Source organism: Asparagus officinalis, chromosome 3 (assembly GCF_001876935.1).
Source record: "Asparagus officinalis chromosome 3, Aspof.V1, whole genome shotgun sequence".
NCBI lineage: Eukaryota > Viridiplantae > Streptophyta > Magnoliopsida > Asparagales > Asparagaceae > Asparagus > Asparagus officinalis.
Window position 1 is genome coordinate 21,761,743 of NC_033796.1, and position 11,700 is coordinate 21,773,442.

Consider the following 11,700-nt stretch of genomic DNA (forward strand, 5'->3'; position numbering starts at 1 on the left):
GTATTTCTTTAAGAAAAATATATGCATGTTTGATAGTTGCTTTTTTTCGCTTAGACTAGGTTTTATGCACGTGCAATGCACGTGATCAAATATCATGATTAAGTATATTTGGTTTATTTCCTTACTAAAACTTGTTCATCGGTTCCACTTTGATGTTTGTTGTTTACTTATATCTTTAAACTTTAGCATTGTGATTATTTATTTTCTTTAATATTCGTTTAAATGAACTACACCCAATTTAAATTTTTATATTGATAATTGAATTGACATGAAATAAATGTAATCCGAAATCAATTTGAATTATCATGTCATTGAGACCAACATGAAACCAAGCTTGACCTGAGAAAATATAGCATTGTAAAAGTGAAAAACACTTCAAAAAATAGCGTTCTAAAAGGAATATGAATAATTAAAGCTCATAAGACAAGATGATTAGTTAAAAATGGGCTAAAATGACACAAAATATAATATGAAGTTTGTTTCTAATCCTTGATAGACTTTAAAAAATTATAAAATAAAGATTAATACTAAATCTAGTATACTTTTATATAATGAAAACATCCACATAAACATATAAAAGTACTTAAAAAGTTTATGAAAATCCCTTCCAAAAATTCCAAATTTACTCCAAAAAAACCTATTCTATAAAATATTCAGAAAATAGTGTCTTTCATTCCTTCTGTTTTATTTTTTATTGAGACGTTATCAATCCTTCTCCACCTTTATCTTTTTTGATAAAATTAGACTACTTTTAGATGCCAAAAAAGTATAGTAAAACCTTAAAATAAAAGTTAAATTTACATATCTTAATGAAAGAATATCAAACAACTACTCTTTAAATTTTTTTTGCTATGTTTTGAAATTTTAGTCGCTTTTTCGTGAATTTGAATTTTTAAGGGTGTGTTTTGCAAATTTTAAAACTTTGAGAGTGTTTTTTAATAAATTTAAAATTTAAGTTGAGTGTTTATAATTTTCATGTTTCATGTGTTGGTAGTAAGTTTTTTAATGTCAATATTTCTTACAACTCTGAATTTTGAGGGTATTTTTTATAATTATAGAAACTTTAAATTGTTTTTTGCAAAATTTAAATTTTTAGCGGTTAGCTAATAATTTTGAGATTTGATATGTATTAGTTATAAGTTATTAATTTTTAGGGTTTTATGTGTTTTTTAATTTTCGAAAGAGTTTTTCGGAATTTTTATAACTTTGAAGTTATTTTTTATAAATTTTAGTTTTTTAGTGTCTGATAGTAATTCCTTGAATTCGTCTTTGTTGTTCGCAAGTTTTGAAATTTTAGAATTTTATAGTGTTTTTTTATTATTTGAGCTTTTGAGTGTGTTTTTATAGTTTTTAAAATATTGAGGGTTTCATATTTCTTGTTTTAAGTTTTGAAATGTCTGGATGTTTTATGTAATTTTATACTTTTTAGGGTATTTTGTAACCTTCATATATTATAGCTTATTATTTTTTAAATTATTGACCTTTAAGTAGTTCACATAGGATTAGGATAGGATATAATTATGATTATAATAAATTAAATTTAAATAAAATATTCAAATAGTCAAGGGTAATATTGATTTTCCCGAACTCGTATAATTTTGAAATTTGATATGTATTGCTTATAAGTTATTAAATTTTAGGGTTTTCTGTATTTTTTTAATTTTCGAATGAGTTTTTCAGAATATTTATAACTTTGAGGTTATTTTTTACAAATTTTAATTTTTTAGTGTTTGATAGCAATTCCTTGAATTCGTCTTTATTGTTCGCAATTTTTAAAATTTCAGAATTTCATAGTGCTTTGTTATTATTTGAACTTTTGAGGGTGTTTTTATAGTTTTTAAAATATTAAGGGTTTCATGTTTGTTGGTTTAAGGTTTTGAACGTCTCGATGTTTTGTGTAATTTTATACTTTTAAGGGTGTTTTGTGTAATTTTTAAAACTTTATAGGGGGTTTTGCAATCTTTATATATTAAATTATTGACTTGTAAGTAGTTCACATAGGATTAGGATAGGATATAATTATGATCATAATAAATTAAAATTTAAATAAAATATTTAAATAGTCAAGTGTAATATTGACCATAAAAAGGTTTTTTCGAACTCGTACTTTTAAATGGAGTATGATTTTTATAATATTTTTTGTAAATACTAATACCATTCCATGGATTATTTATGTAATGTTTATATGCGAATATTACACTTTATATAATATATTGCCACCGCCATGACTATTAAGGATTCTGATAGATAACATGGGATGTCATTTTATTTAGATTGGTTTTGAAAATAAATAGAATTGCATATAAATAATGTTTCAAATAAAATTTCTTTTTAGTAAAAAAACTATTATATTGCATTTGAATCAAATGTAAAAAATAAGCACGAAAGAAAGTAATTATTTGACAATAATGCTATGGAAGCAGTTTAAGTACAGGTAATGGAAGTATGATAAAACTTAAAAACAAAATTTATCAAGGTGGGCCTCTTCCTAAATATATCAATATGGACCTATAATAGTGAATATTTTAACTTTATATCCATTTAACCTTGGGGTGCTTGGCAATCTGAAAGTGAATTTAAAATATATAAGTTATTTTTTTTGCAAATGACTTTTACATCCATGTCAGCACGCAAATGAAATACAGTGTTTGTTTGAAAAATTAAATTAGTATCGAAAGTACAATGTGAAGATGACGTGGCAAAATAAGAATAATTAGAAAATATAATTAAAATTATTTAATTAAATTAGTTGCATTTTTATCACTTTCATGTGACTTCACCACTTTTTTAGGGGAAGTCAAAATTGCATTAAATCATATGTAACAACTTTTTGCATCTCACTTTCTCACTTTTATTTTCTCACTTTTATTTTTCTCACTTTAAATCATATGTAACAAATTGTTAAATGAGAATAATTTTCTCACTTTTATTTTTCATTTGCATGCAAACAAACACCCCCCTTCTGGTGCTCTGAGTTATTAGGGCTTTAATCCCATAAAAGACTTCACAAAAGAATGGGCTAAATGGATTTTGGCACTTCTAAGTAGTCATTTGCCAAGTTCCTGTTTTTCAAATCATAGAATTATTATTACATATGTAAAGTATGAAAATGCAGGAAAGCTGGTTGATTTGTTACACGCACATGATGGTGTTATGATATATAGAAGGTCAAAAAAAAAAGGGGGGGGGGGGGCGGGGACAATAGTGAAATCATCAACAACTTGTTTGCGGCAGATACGGATCCTTAGGAGAATATTATATTTAAATAAAAAACATAGGATGGTCAAAAGATCCACTAACAAAATTAGAAATTAAAAAGAGAAGAAGAAAATAATAGCCAACACCATAAATTGACAGGTGGGGTTCAAGTTTTGGAGCAAAAAGGCAGCGATTCAAAGCCAAGAGGCAGAGCGAAAGAGCCCAAATCAGAAGTCCCAAATATATTAAACCCAAGCAGAGTTGTCTACTCTGAAATCTTCAATGGGGACCACATTTATAAACTACGTGAACATATAAACTATAAATATGGGGAAATTAAATAAGATCTTCTAAAGATTTATATAAGTAACATATATTTGTCTAAAGTTTTGAAGGTAACATTTTCTTTCCTCTTAAAATCTTTTCCTTCAAATAAAATCACGTGTTTAAAGACAAAAACACTCATGGTCTTTAGAGAAGAACTAACATTCTTTCTTTTCTTTATAAGAAGATGTTTATGTTTAACATATATCGTGATATCCATCTAAGTTATTTTAAATTAAAATTTTTCCTATCAATATCATTATCATATATATATATATATATATATATATATATATATATACTCACTTTAAAAGTACAAGTTTCGATAAAACTTTCGACGGCCAACATTACTCTTTACTATTTTAAATATTACATTTTAATCATAATATCTTCTAATATTATTCTAAAATATAGTTATCCCGTCTTAATTAATATCATTCTGAAATCTATGATCTATCTAAAAGAAAGCATCAGGTTTATCCATATCCTAAGCACAAATCCCAAATATGTGTATATCCTTTACCTTTTGGATTATATAATTACAACAACAATTTAAAATCATATATTACTACATATGTATCATATTGGGGTTTTTATGGCCCCGTTAGAAAATGTACATGGATATTGCTGTAGCCGAAGACACATTAACAGGTCAAGGCGATTATTTGAACTGAATATTTTTACCAATTTGATTCCGCAAATTTAGCTTTGATTAGATTGTTATCCTAATTATCCTATCACGTAAATCAACTATCATTATTCCCTTTACCCTTTGAATTATATAATTTTAAACTTTAAGAAATTATACAATTGTTATTTAAATAAAAACTCTATTTATAATTGTTATCCTCTCACATGCAACATTGTATTATCATATACTCTCTTTAAAATCACGAGAAAATCTTTCGGGAAAATCTTTAACCCTACTCACGAGAAAATCTTTCGGGAAACTCTATTTAAAATCATACAATTGTTATCCTCTCACGAGTTCAGGAAAATCTTTCGGTAGACATAAATACCCTTGGAATTAAATATTATTCCATTAAGTAAGAGTAAGTTGATAAATTGAAGAAATCTTATTGGATATACATAGTATGAAGATAAGGATACAATTTAAATTGAAATGTAAATCTAAATAAAATTATTAAATACCAAATTTATAAATGTCTACAAAATAAACGGCGTATATGCAAAAACCAAATAAATTAATGAGACAAATAATGTCTACCTCAAAGGTCAAACCCGAGAACAACGTTGACCTACAAATATACATAATGTGGATGAGATATTTACAAAATCCACCAAATAAATTAAAGAGACAAAAGTCATTCTCAAAATTATAAAAAAATTAATGAAAATAAAAAATCATACTTCCTTTAAAAGCACGAGTTCGGAAAAATCTTTCGGTAGAAAAAAATACCATTGGAATTCAAATATTATTCCATTAAGTAAGAGTAAATTGATAAATTAATAAATTCTTATTGGATATTGTTATGATGTTCACTCACCCAAGATATAAGCATTTGCAAAATGATACAATAAGAGTCCTAACAAAATAACCTCAAACTCACTTGAGTGGCCCAAGCCCAACAGAGGTCTCGACCTCGCCGACTCATCAAGTCGACCTTCTTTTATGCCGACACAAAAGGTGGGATCAGTCGACCCTATCACCAAGGGCAACCCACTTGGGGCACTTGACCACTCACTGGACAATTCTCGGAGATGACTTGAGAGACATTCTCTGATGTCGACTAAGCTAAGGACTCAACCCAGGCCTAAAGCCTCTCGCCCAGAGCATATGTCAACATTTCAGTCCATGTCGGACAAACCTTATCTAGATTTTAGCCTAATGATCTCTGTGATTTGTCAGTTGCCCACGTGCCGCCATGATCAATCACTTCCCGGAAAATGCGGAGATACTCTCTCCCGTGCCGAAGTGACTTCCCCTCTAGTCGCCAGTCGATACCTGTAAAGTGAGGGACGATTCAGTATGCTCACATGCCTTCTGCCACACCATCAATCACTTCCCAGAAAAATACGAAAACACCCTCTCCCGTGCCGAAGTGACTTCCTCTTCAGTCGCCAGTCGACACCTATAAAGCGATGGATGACTCACTTTCCAGCTCACACTTTGTCACCGTCATTTTCATAACCGAAGTGACCAATCTACCTTTGACGTCCTCTTTTATATACAGATGTTATTCACCATAGCTGAAGGAAGAGATCTATGATCTATCTAAAAGAAAGCATCAGGTTTATCCATATCCTAAGCACAAATCCCAAATATGTGTATATCCTTTACCTTTTGGATTATATAATTACAACAACAATTTAAAATCATATATTACTACATATGTATCATATTGGGGTTTTTATGGCCCCGTTAGAAAATGTACATGGATATTGCTGTAGCCGAAGACACATTAACAGGTCAAGGCGATTATTTGAACTGAATATTTTTACCAATTTGATTCCGCAAATTTAGCTTTGATTAGATTGTTATCCTAATTATCCTATCACGTAAATCAACTATCATTATTCCCTTTACCCTTTGAATTATATAATTTTAAACTTTAAGAAATTATACAATTGTTATTTAAATAAAAACTCTATTTATAATTGTTATCCTCTCACATGCAACATTGTATTATCATATACTCTCTTTAAAATCACGAGAAAATCTTTCGGGAAAATCTTTAACCCTACTCACGAGAAAATCTTTCGGGAAACTCTATTTAAAATCATACAATTGTTATCCTCTCACGAGTTCAGGAAAATCTTTCGGTAGACATAAATACCCTTGGAATTAAATATTATTCCATTAAGTAAGAGTAAGTTGATAAATTGAAGAAATCTTATTGGATATACATAGTATGAAGATAAGGATACAATTTAAATTGAAATGTAAATCTAAATAAAATTATTAAATACCAAATTTATAAATGTCTACAAAATAAACGGCGTATATGCAAAAACCAAATAAATTAATGAGACAAATAATGTCTACCTCAAAGGTCAAACCCGAGAACAACGTTGACCTACAAATATACATAATGTGGATGAGATATTTACAAAATCCACCAAATAAATTAAAGAGACAAAAGTCATTCTCAAAATTATAAAAAAATTAATGAAAATAAAAAATCATACTTCCTTTAAAAGCACGAGTTCGGAAAAATCTTTCGGTAGAAAAAAATACCATTGGAATTCAAATATTATTCCATTAAGTAAGAGTAAATTGATAAATTAATAAATTCTTATTGGATATTGTTATGATGTTCACTCACCCAAGATATAAGCATTTGCAAAATGATACAATAAGAGTCCTAACAAAATAACCTCAAACTCACTTGAGTGGCCCAAGCCCAACAGAGGTCTCGACCTCGCCGACTCATCAAGTCGACCTTCTTTTATGCCGACACAAAAGGTGGGATCAGTCGACCCTATCACCAAGGGCAACCCACTTGGGGCACTTGACCACTCACTGGACAATTCTCGGAGATGACTTGAGAGACATTCTCTGATGTCGACTAAGCTAAGGACTCAACCCAGGCCTAAAGCCTCTCGCCCAGAGCATATGTCAACATTTCAGTCCATGTCGGACAAACCTTATCTAGATTTTAGCCTAATGATCTCTGTGATTTGTCAGTTGCCCACGTGCCGCCATGATCAATCACTTCCCGGAAAATGCGGAGATACTCTCTCCCGTGCCGAAGTGACTTCCCCTCTAGTCGCCAGTCGATACCTGTAAAGTGAGGGACGATTCAGTATGCTCACATGCCTTCTGCCACACCATCAATCACTTCCCAGAAAAATACGAAAACACCCTCTCCCGTGCCGAAGTGACTTCCTCTTCAGTCGCCAGTCGACACCTATAAAGCGATGGATGACTCACTTTCCAGCTCACACTTTGTCACCGTCATTTTCATAACCGAAGTGACCAATCTACCTTTGACGTCCTCTTTTATATACAGATGTTATTCACCATAGCTGAAGGAAGAGGTTCGCAATCTAAAACCCCTTAAAGCACACACTGCACAAAAATAAGGATACACAGTTCTTCTTTAACCCCACTTAAGTTCATCAACTGACTTGATCGCTAGAGGTATCACGAGGGAACTCATCCCCTGCCCTCTTACGACTCTTTTGTGTGCAGATTACTCGGTCATCCTAATTTCAGGACCATGCATAAAGTCGAAGAAGGAAGCGACCCCCATTTTTCTTTTATAAACTCCGTGATTGCAATTGGTTGTGTGATATTTAACATCAACAAATATACATAGTATGAAGATAATGATACAATTTAAATTGAAATGTAAATCTAAATAAAATTATTAATACCAAATTTATAAATGTCTACAAAATGAAGGGTGTATATGTAAAAACTAAATAAATTAATGAGGCAAATAATATCTACCCCAAAGGTCGAACCTGAGAACAACGTAGATCTACAAATGTACATAATATGGATGAGATATTTGCAGAATCCACCAAACAAATTAAAAAGACAAAGGTCATTCTCAAAATTATAAAAAAGAAAAATTAAGGAAAATAAAAAATCATACTCCCTTTAAAAGTACGAGTTCAGGAAAAGCTTTCCATAGTCAAAATTACAATGTACTATTTTAAATATTTAATTTAAATTATAATCTATACTAATTATACTTATATCCTATCCTAAAACCCCATGAACTATCTATAGCTCAATAATTTAAATAAGATTAATAAAATATATGAAACATATCCGTACTATCAGTTTATTACATGAAGTATTACAAAAAAACAAAAAGTTTTGAAAATTAGACAAAATACTCTAAAAATTTAAAATTACACAAAATAAAAAGCTGAAAATCTAGAACTTGGCAAAGAAAAGAGTAATTGTGTGATATTTTTTCATTAAGATATATAAATATAACTTATAATTTAAGGTATACTATCCCTTTTTAAAATCTAAAAATAGTCAAGTTGGTACTGGTAAAAAATAGTAATAATAACAGATTAAAAATATCTAGTTAAATAATAAAAAATTTAAAAAATATATGATAGATTAAAAAGTGAAGTTATTGTATAAATTAAAGCAACTGCATATAATTTTACCAATATGTTAGAACACCAAAAATACATAAGTATCATTAATTAATAGAAGAATAAATCACAAAAAACTAATAAAAGATTATAATATAATAGCTTAACAATAATTGATTATAATTTATAAATATTGATCTCTAATGGTAATAATATTTATTAGGTAAAAAGTTATAAAGATTTATATATGGAGAACTATTAGAAAATTTAGAGATATCATTCAAAAGAATCAAGCGATTTTTATTTCAAATGGAATTCGGAACGTCCATGAAGAATATATTGAACAACTTTGTGCTCATCAAAGAAACATTCTTCATAGAAGATAAAAGAAAAATTATTATACTTTGCGTTAACAAAAAATATAAAATCAGTCTTTTTCTTTTTCTTATATAGTATCACGACCTTGCGTGTGACTTTATTTAGGGGTATGACTACTAACGAAGGATCAATTCTTAAAGACACTATCAAAGATAGTGATGTAATAGCACTATTAGAATTCAAGATCTCTAAGTATGAAGGTAGTATATTTTATTAGTAAAATTCTTATTAAAAGCCACTAAATATAAAATTCATCTTATATCAGTCTTAATTTTATAGAGGAGATATGCATGTTATCGTAAATTGCGTTAATAATATATATCAATCCAAAGAAACAACTTACTGAAAAAATAAGAGAATAGTAAGTAAACCAAGCAAACATTCATATAACACCGTAAAGAAAAAATATTATATTTTAAAGCTAATATGCAGCGCTCTTTTAGAGTAAGCTGCCAAGATAAAAGCATCTCTATTAATGCTCTTTATAAATGCAACAGAAATTCAGATTGCTAATATATACAACCATTATAACATTTGAAAGAGGTATGATCTTAGAAAACCTACTCTAAAATTCATACAATTAAACCTAAGAATCATTTACTAATATACAGACACACTATCGTACCTTTAAGGCAATGATAACTACCATTTATAATAGAATTGAGCAGTGATTCTATATTTGCAAAGGCTGTAATAAGAAAGTGGATAAAGATGTTAATAATAAGTGTCTATATGATAAATATTGTAGAATCACCAATGATTTAGTATCAAGGTTAAGTGATATCCCTTCTTCATAAAATAAATAGATCAAAATTAAATATTAATATTATAATCTAAAGTAAATTGATAATAAAAATTTAATGTATTCAGTTTAAATCCTCATGGAAAATGACACAGACAATGCAAATGTAATATTATAACATAACAGAAATTCTTATTGGATGCACAACATAAGAATTCAATGCATAGAAAAAGAGGTAGCTCCTAACATTATTTAAGTAATAAATTAAAAGCATAATATATATATATATATATATATATATATATATATATATATATATATATATGAAATTAATATTTATTCTTATTAAAATAGGAAAAAATCAAAGTCTATTTTGTCAGCAGTTTGTGTTGCATATAAGAAATATATTCAACTTCTTTGTGAATTTAGACGAGAAGACAAAAGATGAATGAACTAAAGGAAATATAACATGTTCCAATCTCATATCAAAATCAATGTAGACGATGAAGACACTACTACTCTAGAATTGGCAAGGAAAAAGGTAAAGATGAAGAGGATTGATCTCGACTCAATAAAAAATAAAATAGAAGTAACAAAAGATAATATTTTGTGAATTGTTATAGAATAGTTTTATTTTTTAGTAAAATTAGGAATCTTTAGAATGGATTTTTCATAAACTATTTTAGTGCTTTCATATGCATATGTGGATGTTTTTATTATATAAAAGTGTACTAGAGTTAGCATTAATCTTCAGTTTATGATTTTTTTATTAACTATTTTCTATCATTTTAGTCCACTTTAAATCAATCATCTTGGCTCATTGGCTTTATTATTCATCTTCCTTTTATAATATTATTTTTTCAAGTGTTTTCACTTTCATAACACTATACTTCCTCAGGTCAAGCTCGGTTTCATGCCGATCCAAATGAAATAAAAATTTAAATTGGTTTTAGATTATATATATATCCTGACAATTTAACTAGCAACATAAAAATTTAAACTGGATGTAACCTATTCAAACAAATATCAAATAAATAAATAATCAAAGTGTAATCGAGGAACAAATTTTAGTAAGAAAATAAACCATAAATACTTAATTATAGTGAGCAAAAATTATTATCAAAGAGTAACCGAGGAATAAATTTTAGTAAGAAAATAAACCAAAAATACCTCTCATATATATATATATATATATATATATATATATATATATACTAGTTGAGATGCACGTGCAATGCACACGGTTGAATATCATAATTATTTGAATTGATAAAAATAGAATAAAAATAAAAAAGAAAACAAAGTTTTTTGTGGGATTGATAGAAGTAAAACTTTAATAAATTTTTACCAAACCTAAGTAAAACTGTAAATTACAAATACTTTAAAAATATTAGAAAGAAATAGTTGAGGAGCAACACTTGTACTTGAAGAATTAATTAACTTTTATTCTTTAAAAAATATTACACAAAATAATATTATTAAGGTATGGTTCATTATTCTCTGTATAATAGAAATAAAATTGAACATATGAAGAATTATTTTTTTACGAAATTAGAGCATGGAGATTATGATATATTTCCCTATGTGCTCTAAATATAAAAAAAATTCTTTGATGTAAGGTCCCTATCATATCTTACTCCAAATGATGTGAATAAAAAATACTATTATAACTTACTTTCCTAGGGTAATTGTATTGTATATAAGACATATAATTCATCTAGAATATCCACATCTGTTAAGTGTATTTTGTTGTTGCAAGAGCAAAATATTAGATGCTTGTATTCAAACTTTTTAGCTCTATAAAACTCACAAGAATTTAAAGTGTATAGCTTATATATTGTAAAGAACATAGTGGCTCGTGAAGAATTTTTCCTAATAACAATATTATTATAATGATACTACTATTTAGTATTAAATCAATTTTATTATATAAGATTATATGACCCTTTTTAATAAATTATATATATAAACTCACAAGAATTTAAAGTGTATAGCTTATATATTGTAAAGAACATAGTGGCTCGTGAAGAATT